Here is a 17,232-nt window from a genome sequence, read left to right on the forward strand (position 1 = left end):
CAAAAATGTTTTTCTCAATTTTGGATTGATATCATTGTCTTGCATGCTCAAAATGATTTTTAGGGAGTTTCAAAACTTATAAAACAACCATTTTCCAGTTTCAATTCACAAACACTGAAGAGTATGCACTTTTAATGTGCCTTATAATCCTTGATCCTTTAGTAAGCCCTAAAAATCCCTACCCCTTACCTCCTTATTTGATATCTTGAATTATGTCTTTAATTTTTAAACAAAAATATCAAGTTAGTAAATAGCTGTAAAAAATGACCAAACAAATGAGTAAATACCTGTAATCACTGAAACAACTAGTAAATACATGTAATTACTAAATTGACTAGTGATTACAGGTATTTACTGAAATGTTTAGTAATTACGCGTAATTCCTAATTTCACCTATTTACTGTAACATATATATACTTAAAATACAATAATAAAATTCATGTCTTTCAGGACTTCTGATCCAACCATGTAGTATGGCATGTTATTAAGATGTGGTTTTGGTCGATGGATGTTCATGAAGGACCTGTAGTACAAAGTATATCACTGGATTGAGCTCTTTCTCTAAGTGTATTATGAAAGTGCTTAGCTTTGAGCTCAGTTCATTGTTATGCAATTCATTCATTGGGAAATAAAGATTTGACAGACAACTCTCATGTACGTACAAGGAATTATCAAAGTAGTATCCATTCTATGTACAATGTAAGTAATAGGGAGATACATGTACATTGCAATAGCATTTTATTTAGATTTAAATCAAACATTTTTTGTCCATTAGCCAAATAATCCAAATTTAAAAAAAACACAAATTTACCAAACAACGCTACTCTTGCTACTAGCAAATGAGCAATATGATGCAAGATTGTTATGTTACACTTTATTTTTATACATCTATACTGCCAACATGACGCCTTAGTCCTGAGTGTAAATGGTCATTCAGTATGTTAAAAAAAGACCAAAATTTATAAGGCCTATTTGGCCTAATTGAATTCAAAAACTATTATATTTCATTGTTCATGTTCAACATTTATCATTCATTTGTTTATTTCTTAATTTGTGTGAATTAACCGCAGTTATTAATTACTACAATATACTTTCATACCACAACAAAACTGCCTTACTGTATAGGTATTACTTTAGTTGTATCCATATAACAAAATAAATTGAAAAGAGAATATGTTTGCAAAACCTTTTTCCTATTGAATACTATAACTTTTTAGATCTTTAGACATATTAAGTAGATGTTCATATCCACTTGAAATTTTATCAGATGACTTCTGTAGCAGTTATGAGTCTTTGAAGCATGCTCACAAAGGTTCTTGCTTTAACCTGCTTTGTAGGAAATATTTTCAAATAATTAATATAAAATAACACAGAAGTTTACTCTCTAGCTCATCTAGCCCCAAGCATCATGTCAGGCATTGTCATTACTATTGTCTTCTAATCTGAGTAAATTAATTACTAAAAACAATTAAATGTCTTCTAATCTGAGAAACAATTTCGACATTTAAACGAAATCTTTTACTTATGATAATGATGATCCTCCACAAATTAATATAAAAAGAACCATACAAATAGTAAGCAAATACATGTTCTCAGATATCATCTCCCATATAAAAAAAATCACATAAAAAAAAATGAACCTGTTATGTGCTCTCCTAGCTTCAAAATGTATCCAAAATCAAAGATGTGGAACATATTCTATCATAATCATTTGGTAATTAATGCAATAAGTGTCTCTTCCATGCCCGTCTTGAACATAGAAAACTAAATATTTAATAAACAACTCTCCTAATGCTCAGGTTGGTTGTCAAATTGTGCAAGACAGTTAATAATATAGAACCCTTTGGGAAAAACATGGAACTTCTTTTGTCATACAAAACAGTGTCAAACATCCAAACATACTATCCACACTGATCTGTGTCCACACTTGTTCTATTGACAACATATTAATTTGACCATTCAGCAGAATCACAATTATTGTATGAATAAATATCTAATGTATCATATGAAGAACGAATGTATACATGAAAGAAAAAGAAAACTTTAGATTTTGACTTTTGACTTTTGATGAGAAATTGGCTACAATTTGATTTATTTTTTCGTGTTATTAAAAATTTTACATGTGTATTTTTGCCTTCACTGTATTTTTTTCTTTTTTGCCAAATAATGTCAATCGCGGTGAAATTATGTTTTGGTAGGAGAACGATGTGTGTTTGTGTGTAATAAACATTCGGGGAAAAGGGGGACGGGCTAAAACTGGCTAAAAAAAAGACCAACAAACGAACAACATTACGCAAAACACAACATAGAAAACTAAAGACTGAACAACACAAACCTCACCAAAAAACTGAGGGTTATCTCAGCGGCTCCTGACAGGGTAAGCAGATCCTGCTTCACATGTGGCACCCGTCATGTTGCTCATGTAAGAACAAACCAGGTGATAAGTCTAATTCGATAGGTCACATTCGGGGAAACGGGGGACGGGATTGTAGTTGCGACAATTGGAACATATCCGTCGTCATCTGTGAAGTTTGATATTTTCAAACCAAAACATACATGGACATCGCTATTTCTCCTTATTTTATTTGAAGACTTCGAGCGACAAATGTCTTCCTTGGAGGACTCGCACATTTTTAAGCTTAAGGTGTGTCTTAGTCTCGGTTATTGAATCGTTAAGTAAGTTTCTAATGCCAATTGTCTCGTCTGAGAAAGTTCAAATATATATCTTATTACCGAGAAAATTTCTATTCCTGTACAACACTGAACATTAACTCGAATGTAATTCGTTACTTATTGCAGTTTTTAACTCATATTATATAATTGACCTAGAAATTAAACTTCAAAGATACGAAGGTCTGCTTCAGATCTAGGTTTTTTATGCATTTGTATGCACCTGTCCAAGTCATGAGCCTGTTGTTCAGTGGTTTTCGTTTGTTGGTGTGGTTCAAACGTGTTTCTCGTTTCTTATATAGATAAGACCGTTGGTTTTCCTGTTTGAATTGTTTTACACTAGTCATTTCGGGGCCCTTTATAGCTTGCTGTTCAGTGTGAGCCAAGGCTCCGTTTTGAAGGCCGTACTTTGACCTATAATTGTTTACTTTTTACACATTTTACATAGGATGGATAGTTGTCTCATTTGCACCTATACCACATCTTATTTATATTTTTACAATTCTAAGGGACTGTAAATTAATTAACTGAATCTAAAATCTCATCATTGTTATGATACAGTACTTTCATTAAAAATTAAAGCACTGTAAGCGCTATAGGCCGTTAATCAAAAATATGATGAAAACTGTGGCAGTGTTGCTTAAATTGTCATAGCTTGTTTTATCTCATTTTTTAGATTTTTTTTTGTCATGTGTCTGTCCGAAGTCATTCAGTATATCATATTTGTTTTTCATTATTGTTTTGTGTATAAATCAGGACGCTGGTTTCTTGTTGGAATTGTTTTACATTTGTCATTTCAGGGCCATTGACAGCTTCATACTATGTGGTCTGAGTTTTGTTCATATTACAGGCCGTATGTGACATACATATGCTTATTTCTATCAACTTCTCAATACCCTGATGAATGAATTTAACTTATGCAGCAATAATGTCATCAGAATTAAGGTTTTCCAGAGTGGTGTATAGTTTAATTTCACTATGTACTAAGAGTTTTCATATGCCACATTAGCATTTTTAGTCAGATCAGCAGGTGTCAATCCTTACAAAAACTGATTCAATCATGCTGGGAACAATGTGAGGTGGTGTAATTTTATTGTTTATCATGCATTGATCATATTACACAAAATGATTATGTTGTTGGGCTAGAAATGCTTTTAATTTTACTAAGAGTTGAGAGCTACTGTGGATTCATTATTATTCGTCGAATACCAATTTTCGTGGTTTTCGCGAGTACAGACAAACAACGAAATCAAATGTTCAACGTATTTATAATAGACTTGTATGCAGACATCGGAAAAACCACGAAATTTAATATTCGGGTACATGTTAGTTTTCCTAAATCCACGAAAATAAATGTATCCACAGTATAAAACATTATATTATTTCTGAAGCTTAAGGTACTTAAGTTGTACCGTAATGGATATATGCGACCGTTGTGCATTTATTTTTTACAAAAAAAAAAAATGAATTAGAGATCACACATCGTATGTTACTGAATTTTAAAATACAAGCGATATTTTTGTCAGTGTTTCAAATAAAAAGTCGAATCGTGGTATTGAGCTTTTTAATTGTTCTAGAAATGGCAGTGAAATTAGATGCGACAAGGATAAAAAGACCCTAGTGCACGAATGTATATTTTAGCTGTCGAGGTTAAAGTGACAAGGCCCTAGCACACGTATGTGTACTGTAATAGGTATGGTTGTTGTTGTAAGGCTCTAGTGCATATATTCATGATAGAAAGCATGGTTGCAGTTAACAGGGACCTAATGTATATACAATTGTAGCTGTCACGATCAAAGAATATTGAACACGGTCCTGTTATTTTTACAGTGACATGAATCATGTGTAAGTTTTATGAGTCTTTGTTTACTCCTTGGTTTTGATTGTTATTGTCTTCTTTTTTTGTCCTATTATAATATTGTTTGTTTCACGATTGCACATATTTTTGTAGAGTTGGTAAATGATACAGAATTATGATTTTTTGGAAGAATTTCTACATTGAAAGCTAGATTACCAGGATATTGCTTGGGCTCATGTTTTCTGAACACTCGTAAAAAGTACCAGTATGCCTTTAATGCTTTCTCTTATTGGACTAACTTACATAATATTACTTCATTATCATCATCTTATTACACAGTTTCGTTTTATTTGATTCACTTTCCATAGAGTAAAACTTCGACTAGCGAGATGAATGAAACTGGCTGGATTTATTAATTCTTGTAATTCTGATTTAGTAACGTTTGTAAAGGAGGTAGCACAGAAGAAATTAGGACATTTTATGACTAAAAAAGATCCAATTATACCAGATATTTTTCGATAAATTATTCATACTTTCAGTCAACCTAATAGTAATCTTTAGATTTAAACTGAAACGAGTGACTGATGAAAAATAATGTTTATCCAATTCTTGAACTAATGCATGTTTTTTGTTATGATGTGAAAATATGGCATCTAATTAATTGTCGTGTTTTGAAGTCGTCGTTTACCGAGTGTCATCTAAGTAAACAATCACCAAAGAAGCATGTATATGGAGCATGTGTATAACATGTACAATATAAGTTAAAATAGTTTATGTCAATGACCTATACATGCGCATTTCGATCACAAGAGAAACAAGTAAACAATTGAAAAAAAGCAAATTTCTTCTAAATTTTGACAAATTATAGAGTTTTCTTGAGAAAAAAGTATGTGTTCATAAGTTTTATAATAAAAACTAGACATTTAGTTATAAAAAAAATATGCATAATTTTTTTTTAATGTGAAATTTCATATGACTTTAAGATTTAAGAACTGTTTGTATGTGTAACTCACATTTTTGTAAATTATGTATGTCGCTTGAAGTTATGAATTATAACATAGTTCAATTCAATTTAATTTGATTTGAGGTTCCTTAGAACAATTGACATTTTCGCAAAAGAAAACAAACCTCCAATTAATGATTTATTGTATGAAAAGATTTCCAGACTGTATAACTAAAAAATCCAAGGTATCTAACAGTATGTTTTATTCTCTATAGGAGTTTCATATGTTTTAAATGACATTTCGATGGTGTTTTTTTAGAACCACCTGAGTCTGCTCAGTGCACAGAACAAAGACATGTAATTAAATTTAAAATCATAAGATAGGTAAGTTGTTGTATAATTTATGAATATATTTATATAATACACTTGTGTCTTCTAGATAGATGTAAGATTATTTCTAATAGATATACATTAGACGATTTGTATGTATTGAGACACTTACAACCATCTATGAATCCCTGTAAATATTCTAAAAAAACAACAACTTGGATTTGATAAATCAAAATCAAACAAATAGCAAACATAGAAGTAAACATAATGCATGGTGTGTCAAAATACAAATTTTGTAAGATAATGACATAGTCTAAATGGTTTTTAGAAAGTGCAATAGTACGGTACAAGCAATCTCCGATGCAGAGTTTATATCCAGTCCGTTCAATGCTAGTGTAGTGTAGTGTACTGAGTATACATAGCAATACCAAGCGCTGAACGGAGATTGAGAAAGAAGCTAATCTTCATGAATTGGTGGCTAGTTATGTACTCTTCTGCCAATGATTTCCTAGATGACTAGTTTTAACATAGATGGTATTAATGATAATTTGGAAAGATATGTTCAGTATAATCAGAGCAGTGTTATTCCCGCTTCCTCCAATGTTTTTTTTTTAAATGTTTGCTAAAACCGATCCGTACACAATTAGCTGCAACAAAAAGCATACAAAAAAGAAAAATAAGCAAAATCTGTCAAAAAAGCTAGCCACCTTCTTCCACAACTGTGCTTCCTTATTGTCATCTTCGCTCTGGTTGTTGATACTTTCATCAGCAACCATTGTCTTATGGAAACATACATAGAGAAGCAAAACAACTTTGAAAAGGACACCATTCTCGGTTGGATAGGTGTCTTTGTAAAATAACTGTATACTGACCACTACCAATGTTGTTATAAGAATACTGAAAACGAACAGATGCAGCAAAAATATGTTGAAAATTGAGATGTTGTTGCTTGGCGGGAGTTGTTCTGATGCTGCAGTCATGAATACAACAACTGATAAAAGTAGAGTAAACGAAAACGAGGTTCTTTCGCCAGACACAACTGGCAACAAGAAGACTAAGAAATGGCTAAAACTCAGTATGATAACTGGGAATATTATATTCAAAAATGGAAAAAGATATTCACGTTTGATCGTAAACGAAAATTGTATTTTATCTTGCGTTGTACTCGTTGTTGTTAAATAGAATGTGTGGTTCGTAACAAATGTATTTTCTGAATTTGGTTTTATAGTCCATTCAGCATTTGCAATTGATGCATCAAGAAAAATTCCCCTTTCGGAAGACAGCGATATTCCATTCAATATATCAATTGTATACAAACTTATTGTACACACATGTTCGTCAAATGGAAAGTGTGTAACGTCAGATTCGCAGGTAATTTGATACTGTCCAAAAATTATGAATCCTGCATTACCATTATAATTATACGTAACTACAGTCGTTTCAATATCCATGATATTACTGAAAGTGTATAAAGAGTTCTGGTTGACGCCATTTTGTAGAAATAGGGCTGGTACCCAAGTCTGCAGTATTGGCAATTGTGTGCTTACAATTCCGTTATAAAGGTAGGGATTCCACATCTTTAATTCGTCATTCCAAAAGAAAGCAAACGATGCAGTGAAAATTAAGTTTCCAGAAATTTCATCGTAATCTTGAATAGTATTCATCGACAGCATTATATCTACATTAACAGGCTGCAGTTGGTTTATTCTCGGTTTTACATACTTTGATACATTAGTTAGATACTCATTGAGTTTTTGCACGTCTGTATGTAAAATGAAGCCTTGTACAACGAACATCCAAACCACAATCAGACATATACAAAGAATAATCACATTCATGTTGAGATCTGCATTAACAATAGTGTTCCACCTCAGTTTTTTTTCTAATTTCTATACCCAATGACTTCTGGGTCTTGTTGCATGATTTTACCGGTTCTGTTCTACCCTATAATAAATAATTACAAATATGTACAAGTTATGTTATTTTTATAATATGTTGTACATGTGACGCAGTTAAAACAACTTGGCAAATGAATTCCGAAATGTTTTATCTAGAACATCATATCAAATATCATCTAAATATTTTAGTAGAAAATATTTTCCAATAAATACAACAATCGCATCCTATAACATTACAAATATAGTCGCTGATGTTAATTGGAGGAGTAAGGTAACGTTCGAACACAATTTTTAAGTCACTATAATTATAAACACTGGATTCTAAAATTGACAGAAAATAAACTCATCATAGATACCAGTATTACAAAAGACTCATCAGGGACGCTCGTATCTAAAAAAGTAAATAAGGAAGTTGAGGACCAAAATTCCCCAAAATTGTGCCCAATACAGCTCAGATAATCTATTCCTGAGGTAGAAAAGCCTTAGTATTTCAAAAATTTAAAAGTTTTGTAAATAGTTAATTTATAAATATGATCATATCAATGATAATTCATGTCAGCACATAAGTGCTGACTACTGGACAGCAATATTACAAGAGACAACCGGGCTACTTTGATAGAAACAGGAACTTGTGGTGTTAAATAACTGCTTTATTTAGATTTGCATCGGACTCGGACTTCTTTTAAACTGAGTTTTACTGTGCGTATTGCTGTCGGTTTGTTATTCTACATTGGCTAGAGGTTAAGGAGTGTTGAGATCTCACAAACCATGTTAACCCCGCCGCATTTTTGCTAAGTCAGAAACCTCTGATATATTTTAGTCTTGTTTGATTTTTTTAGTATGACGTTCATTAACACTGAGCTATTGCACATTTTGTTTAGGGGGCAGATGAAGCATGACTCCGGATGCATATTTTCTAGCTGTGGTGGTCTCCGGCAGTTTTCTGCTGTTTGGTAGGGTTGTTGTATCGTTGAAACGTTCTCCATTTTCGTTCTCAATTTTGTTGTATACTAATGTGTATTGTTGTATTATTATTGTTATGTGTTCTTCAACAAAACAATTCGGGTTGATGAACAATTTGAGATTTACTATGTTTAAAACTAATTGTATTTTATACTGAGTTTATAATTTGTCGACACCAAGTGACTCATTGCAACTTTTCTTTTAGAAAATCTATAAACTACCATCGCCATAGAAAAAAAAGAGTTATAGGGCCATTAGCTACGTAAAATAATAATTCACTTTTAGTGGCCAATTTTGTTTAATTTGGTCAAGATCAGCAAAGAACTATTGATGATTGAATCATTAACTTTCAAGTGAATAAATAGGCCTCATTCAATTCGTATTCATGTGACCTTCCATTGGACTATTAGCTGGAGATTGGTTACGCATGTTTTCATATCTTTAAAGGAAACGAATGTCAACATTTAAAGTGAAATTAGGACGAAACATTTGATTGACTAAGATGATCCACAAGAAATCTTTCTAATTCAGGAAACAATGATAAACACAGTCTAATTTAGAATATGAAATCAGACAGAACTATACGAATTCAATTACACGTGGTCATTATCTATATCAATGTCTATATCAGGTGTCTTAGGAGGTAATCTCAATGGTTAATAAGATCACGTATAGACAAAAACACACGAAATGCCGATACACATAATATTATTTTTTTTGTAATTTTGATATACGTTTTAGTATGTAAGAGATCTAGTATGAGAAATGGAGGTGCAGGAGCCATCAATTCGATGAGAATTGGAAATCAATTTATTCAATGAAATTTTAATACAGTTTGGTATTTAAATGTTTTCAGCGAAGAGAAATTTGAATTCAAAATTTGTTTTCCACTTGCAAGATGTCGCTGTTTAATATAAATATGTAAAAAAACGTTTCAGCTGAAAAACAGGATAATTGACTTTTAAATTATGCTAAATTATGGAATGTATCTCCCTAATGGATTTAGCTCTTCATTTGTTTAATAAGCTTTTGATTTTTCAAATATCGTGGCCTCAAGTATCACTGAAGAGACATTTATTGTCGAGAAGCGCATTTGGAAAAAAATAATTGGTACTGTTAATGTTATTACTACCACTGGGTCGACTCTCTACTTGGCTGGTGATAGTCCCCGAGGGTATTATCACCAGCCAAGTAGCCAGTACTTTGGTACGGTCATAAAAGTATGGATTTTTTTGTCATTAAATTTTGCGGTTACAAAATGTGTAAAATTATTTTACATTTATGGAATGTATCTTCCACAGGCAAAACTCTGACTCCTTACCCGGCTTTGGCTATATTTTTTGTACTTTTTTTGGATTTTAGCTCTTCATCTTTTGATTTTCAAAATATTTTGGGATCGAACATCACCGAAGAGATATTATTTATGGAAATACTCATTTGATGCAGAAAAATTAGTACCGTTAATGTTATTAGAAACGCATAAAGGATATAAGAATGATCATTAACACCAATTCCTATTCCCATTGTAAAAATTGACAGCACTTTCATTTAATTTTGTATTATTTTCACAATAGAACTTTGTTTGAATCGGTAAACGATTCGAGAATCTAAGTTTTGAAAAATTTTCATTTCAGTCTTTTATTTACGATTTCTATGTAACACTTACCTCCACAAATATGATAGCGTGATGGACGTTTTGTCTCCGAGGAGAATCCACCCCCCCCATTAATTTGGTTTAATTTATACATTTAACTAGAAGCTCTAAAGAGCCTGTGTCGCTCACCTTGGTCTATGTGCATATTAAACTAAGTAAACTAAGGACACATATGTTTTGTTTGACAAAATTGTGTTTTGGTAATGGTGATGTGTTTATAGATCTTACTTTACGTAACATTCTTGCGGTTTACAAGTCTCTCTATCTATGATGAACTTGACCCAGTAGTTACAGTGGAATAAATTCCATATAATAACCAAAAGCTGCAAAATTTTCTTGAAATTACCAATTCAGGGGCAACAACCCAACAACGGGTTTCCTGAATTATCTGACAATTTCAGGGCAGATAGATCTTCACCTAATAAACAATTTTATCTTGTCAGATTTGCTCTAAATGATTCGGTTTCAGAGATATGAGCCAAAAACTGCATTTTACTCTATGTACTATTTTTAGCCACGGCAGCAATCTTGGTTCACGGGCGGGTTCATCGGACACATTTTTTAAACCCAAATGATGATTGTGGACAAGTTTGGTTAAATTTGTCTTAGTAGTTTCAGAGGAGAAGATTTTTATAAAGATTACTTGAGGAAAACAACGAACAACAGAACTCTGAAGTGCAACAAAAAACAAACGACAATGCAACATACACATAAACGAACTATTAGAACTAACAAAAGAACATTTCCATGTTTTCACAACATTATTTAAAAACATGTAGGCTTTCTGTGAGCAAGTTACAATTTGTGTTAATAATGCAAATGCGAAATTTTCTAATGTCTCTATTGAACTTGCGAGTCAAATTTTAGAGGCAGAGCGAGACGCATTTATTCTTTTTCATTCACTTTACTTTTCTCTATTTGTAGCTAGCTCTTGTAACGATTTTTTTTAATCTATTTTAAAAGAAATAGATGAATTGAAAAGTGATGAAAAAACATAGCAATCAATAATTTGTCACTTCCCATTTAACATACATTATAATTATTCCCCGTTTGTCGCTATGGATACAAGACAAAACCGTTTTGCGTAGCATAATAATATATAATTCTGTTTAAGACAATTTTAACATGACAATAGTGAATCGACTTCTTATTTATTTAAATTTAATGCATTTTTGAATAATTCAAAATGATTGTTTCCATAATAGAAAAAGTACTTTCCGTTTTGGATTTTCCTAGGAGTTCGTTATTTTTGTTGATTTCCTTTTTCCATATGTTATAAAATCTATATTGTAAATGAACACTCTGCAGTTGTAAATAAATAAAAAATAAAATATTATACCCATAGATCCAATCACTGTGCTCCAAAGATGAAATCTTTCAATGTCTTGGATACATGATAGGCCAAACTTCTACTAGGAAAATGAAAGTATTTTTTCCTTTAAGGCTTAAGTATCTCAACGGCTCTGAGTAATCCCACCTAGTCTGTTGCAACACAAATGTGTACTGTACTGGATAAAAGCTTGTAGTAGGAGGTCTTTTTAAGTTCTCGGTAAAGAGTATACCAATCTATATTATAGAAATAACCAAATGATATTAATGATCAGACATATTTAAACTAATTACAGCAGAAAAGCCTTGCAATCTTGTTAATCAATCTATGCAGGTACAAATGATCTCCACTTCAAATAAAAATGTAAGTCTTTTTTCAGTATATATAATATTAGCCATTTAAAAAATTGAGTTTAATGTTTACCCTCGGTAAATATCTACCGTGTATAAAGTAAATACATTTTTTCATTATGCAATATTTATTATTTGATAATTCAACTTGTACATTTGAACAACCTAATAAATTTTCAACGATGATATCCAATTAACCAATTTACAATTTTTAAATATCTAATGTATGTTATATTTCCCTCCATGGACTTGTATATAAGTATCATCGAGACAATCATTAAACCGTTATGTTGACGATATTATCCATTTGGGTTATACAACATTTATACTATCCTGAACGTTTCCCTTTATATCAAGTAACTCTGGGGGATTTTCAATGTGAATTCTATTAGGATCATCTCTTTACAAGGATCAAAATTATGTCACACTGACGATTTATTCTGTCGACAAAACAGAACTGCCGCCGATGTATTTTCGTTGTTCCTTTCCCGTTTTAGCTCACCTGGCAATCGTTCAATTAATTTTCTTTTTTGAAATGCCATTGCAAAATTTCACCAAACTTCGTTCCATGCATCATTTGGGTATCTAGTTAAAACACACGTGTCCGAACTTCTAGTCAACAAACATGACTGACATGGCTAAAGTGAAAGTTTTACAAATGAAGGTGCATGAAAGTGCAATCTCAGAAAGAAAACAATGCCAAAGTTCAAACATGCAAAGTGATAACAGGAACAAGAAGAAACATACCATGTCAATTCATGCTAAGTGTTCTCTCCACTTCCTTAACCTTTGAAAAAATCCTCGACCTGATGTCAATAATCCTAAAGCTCACAAAAGAACATGTCCAGTCGTATTTATTTCATGTTTTATAGCGCTACACAAACAGGCTGCACTAACATTGATGGTAGTGCTAATTTCTGCAACTTCATATCGTGTAATAATATTGGTCAAATTCTTGTTTATTTAACTGTCAATGTCCTCAAATTGTTTAAATTCATATGTTAAATACATGTCACTCTGTTATTAAGGTGGTACGCAACACTTTCACTAAAATTAATTTGGCTCGTTTAATTTTCATAAAATTTTGTCAAAGTATTTACTTTGAGACTTAATAAAAAATATAAAAATTTAAAATTTTTTGAACCAACCGTTTTGTCAGAAAAATTACACTGGTTATATAGCAGTTTGACAAACACCAATTTTGATCATTGAGATGCTTAATATTCCTTTTACAACACAACGTAATTAAAACGTTTAGCTGACTTTACAGAGTTATCTCCCTGTAGTGTTAGGTACCACCTTAATGATTGGTTTACTCTTTCTATTACTTTTTCAAAAAAAAATGTAAATTTCTTATCACTTTCCTTCAGCCCCCGGATGGTGCCTTTGTCTAATTACATAGTAATGTGAAGAAATTTTGATCGTAAGTTTTGAAATAATATATATGCTATATATAGCGGAGCGGGACGTTCCCGCTTTTCATAGGACATTTGCGATTTATTTTTTTGGACACTTGCGCTTCAAATCATAGGACATTTGCGCTTTTGCAATATTTGGTTAAATTCTTCCTTCCTCTTTTATCCGGGCTTGGGAATATAGTTCCCAATTTGAATCCATGAAAGGTATAAAGCTGTTCTAAAATTTTTGGCAAAATTTAAATGTTCCGTCCATAAAAATTTCTTCAACATAACACAAGCATTCTAAAAATTTTGTACACGTACAAATGATTTTCCGTTTTCTCTATCGTTGACTTTAAGATTGTTTTTGGATTTTGAGGTCTACGTTATAGCCTTCAAAAAAGTAAGTGGGAATATTATTCTCTTGATATAGGAAAATTCAGTTTATATTTTCCTCTTACTCTGTACACAGCCTTTGATACAGACTGTAAATCCTTATGCTCACCAGCATCTTTCAGTTCAGTACGAATTATTTTTATTGTCTCTGTGTGATGTCGTCAGCAGCCTTTCGTTTGTCATACACTCTTAGCTGATAGTGCTCATTTTTCACATTGTAAGGAAGACTACTATTGGTAAAAGCGAAAATGTCCGGTAAAAAAAGCAGGTGAAATAAAATTTCAAGCGCAAATATCATATCGGTTTACAGGTAAAAAAAAAGCGCAAACGCTTGTGCCCATGTATAGTTTATTCTGGGTTTTATTGAGGGTATTCTGTTTAATCAATCCATAGACAAAACGTAAGTATTTCCTGGGCCATATTGATAATGATAGCCTTTTTAAAATGTTAATCCTTTTCTTACACTATCTCACAACCTTCACAGACAGAAAGCATGATTCATTTTCATTATGATATTCAATATTCAATGAGAATATGTATGATGACTGTCTTTTCTGCAATCTTTATAAATTCAAGACGACCACTGTTCTTTTGGTTTTCTTTTTCAATTCCTGATTCAACCTCAGGTTTTAAACTTGCTGTATTTTTGTCCTATATTGTTTTAGTCCAGTGTGCGTATATGGAATAGAATAGAATACATTAATAACAACTCCGTTCTCGGACAGATAATACTACTGTTTCACATTACGTTTTTATGTAATGTTTTGTAATTGGTATTTAAAACGTCAACGATCAATAAAACGTCAGTGGATTATATTATACAAATAAATAAAATTGATGTTACACACACTGCTACATGTATATAACATTCAAAGACCACATTTCAGAACTTTTTTCACTCTGCAATCAGTAACTATTTTAAGGCGTCTATGTTCCTCTTTCCACAAACTATGGCGTATACCTTTCAAAACATTTATGGTATTCTATCTTATATTTTCTACTGAATTCATATGACTGTATTGGATGAAATAAGGCATAATCACAAACTTAACGTTACATGGTTAAAAGTACCACAATCCGAAAAATACCAGCGTTAACAATAACTGGGACATAAGCTGTCAATTTCGAGTTCATCGTTTGGAGAACGTACTAACACGTTTATCCATGTCAAATAAGGTCATAAAGCAACAATTACAATGTATGAAATCGCTATTATGTATCAGCATTTAGTGTGTATAAAAACTCATCGCAGGATTGAAATTTCTTATTGACGCCAGACGCACATGTCGTGTACAAAAGACTCATCAGTGACGTTCGAATAAAAAAGTTAAATTTTAGACAAGATGCCATCAAAGTAAAACCAAATTAATGATTGATCTATTGACGTCCATGTCAATAGTACATCAGTGATGTGAATTCCCTTATTTTAACAAAATTGAATGATAACTGGGTAATATAATTTTTATATTCCGCTTTCATAAATGCGTGAAACAAAAATATTGTTTTATTATTAAAATTTTATGGGTCCCATTGACGCCTCAATATAGTAGTCGGTATTTCAAACCATATCTGATATCATAATGACTTTAATAAAATTAAAACATCGAGAAATGATAAATAAAAACTCGGAAAATGTTCAACATCTTTCTACTAGGGCTACAAGCGTGATTCACTTATTCAGTTTCAACAGTTCTTTCCGCTGCAGATTTTAAATACTAATACGCCTCTAAAAATACTTCCGATTTCAAAAGAATTTTACATTTGAAGTTTTGATTCTGGTTTTTGTTCTAAAGCAAAAGTATTTGCCCAACATCTGTAGTTGCCTTAGCTTGTTTCCTGTAGGAGCAATATGTGAATAAGATGTGGTGTGAACGACAATGAGACGACTGTCTACCGGAATCCTAATGACATAATATGTAACTATAAGTCACTAAATGGCATTCAATGGGTCATCAGTGCTCTTCACCTTTGTACTTGTTTGGCTTTACAACTATTTTGATTTGAACGTCACTGATGAGTTTTATGTAATCCTGGTACCTTTGATAACTACTTCAACAAAGTGAAACGAATAATCAAACGGTGTAAAAAAGTCCGATATGACAAAATATCAAACGAGAAAATAAATGAGTTGATTTATTTTTAAACCAGTTTACATCAACAAACGAAAATAATCAAACAACGAAAGCGCAGGAGTAGATAGCGGGACAGAAAAGGAATAGGACTAGGCTTATATTCATACAACATTTAATAGAAGTGACGGAAGACAATTTATCAGAGAGAAAATGTCTCCAGTAAGTATTACTTGTGAAATTCATTGCTATTATAATCATCAACAAGAGGCTCTAAATAGCATGTGTCGCTCACCTTTATGTGCATATTCAACAAAGGATACTCTCAAACATTGTAGTCGAAAATAGAATTTATGACTAAAATCAAGAATTGTTGATATTGTATTTTGATGATCACTTATTCTGTTTAATTCTTTTTCTATCTTCTTTTATTTTGTTCCTGACACAAAAGAGTGACAGTTTAATACATATATCATCGAAACGTGGCATACTAGTATATGTTGCCTTGTTGATTATTTTTTGTAAATTATAGTGTCTATTTATCTAGTATGGTTTTTATCATGTAAGGCAAGTGAACCCTCCCCCACCCCCCCAATTTTTTTTATTTAAAAAATCGTCATTAAAGGACACGTCGGACGATTTCCTTTTTGTTGCCTTTTAAAAAGTATATTTGCCAATTCCCGTCATTGACCCTGTATTTAGAGATCCCCTTTTTAGTTGTCTCCCTTATGAGGGTGAGGGACATTATGATTTTTATTTACAATGGAGAGCTAGCAGAAAAAGCAAATTCACCTGTGCGTAATGTGAGTAATCTCTAAGGTTTTCAAATCTTTTAATTAAATTCATTTGTTGTTCAGCTTAATGCTTTTGACATCAGAAATTATTTTTCATGAAAAGTTAAGTTAAACCGCCGATACATCACTTTCATTTCAGCATGCTTTGCATTGGCGATAGCCAACTTTGTCCGGTATTGAACCAGCCTACGAATGACAAAGGAAGGAAATTCGTTTAAAAAGTGTGTAATAGCAGAATTTAATCGGTAATCGGCAAATGGACTATTGTTGATCATGTCTTGCTGTTATAAATGTTTGCTTATTTAAGTTTCTATTTATCCATCTACTTCAATTAAAAAAAAAGATAAGACAAAAAACGCAAAATATTTGATAAATCGTCTTCTAAGGTCAATAACTCTAATAAGGCTGACGATTTCGACAATTAAACTTATTTGTTGAACTTGTCCTGCTGATAATTTTTGAAACTTAATGTATCTCTGTATCTATTATAGGTAATAATGAAGAAAACAAATTGTCATTCAAGAGCAATAACTCATGCAAGAAATCGTCTGGTAATTTTGACGTATATAATAAACAATTAAAGTAGAGGTAAACATTTTGATCATTATTTATTGGGTAAGATTTCTCTATTCATAACTGT

At 31.9% G+C, this 17,232-nt stretch overlaps 1 long non-coding RNA gene across 1 annotated transcript; it reads right to left on the bottom strand.

The window, feature by feature from the left end:
- Nucleotides 1-5,798: 5,798 nt before the first annotated feature.
- On the bottom strand, nucleotides 5,799-11,834 carry LOC143062129 (uncharacterized). Its single transcript, XR_012974562.1, has 2 exons — nucleotides 11,596-11,834; nucleotides 5,799-7,685 (listed from the first exon to the last, which is right to left on the bottom strand). It is a non-coding gene; the product is annotated as an uncharacterized LOC143062129 (long non-coding RNA).
- Between the last annotated feature and the right edge of the window lie 5,398 nt (nucleotides 11,835-17,232).

The sequence above is a fragment of the Mytilus galloprovincialis genome, chromosome 2, assembly GCF_965363235.1.
Source record: "Mytilus galloprovincialis chromosome 2, xbMytGall1.hap1.1, whole genome shotgun sequence".
NCBI classification, from domain to species: Eukaryota; Metazoa; Mollusca; class Bivalvia; order Mytilida; family Mytilidae; genus Mytilus; species Mytilus galloprovincialis.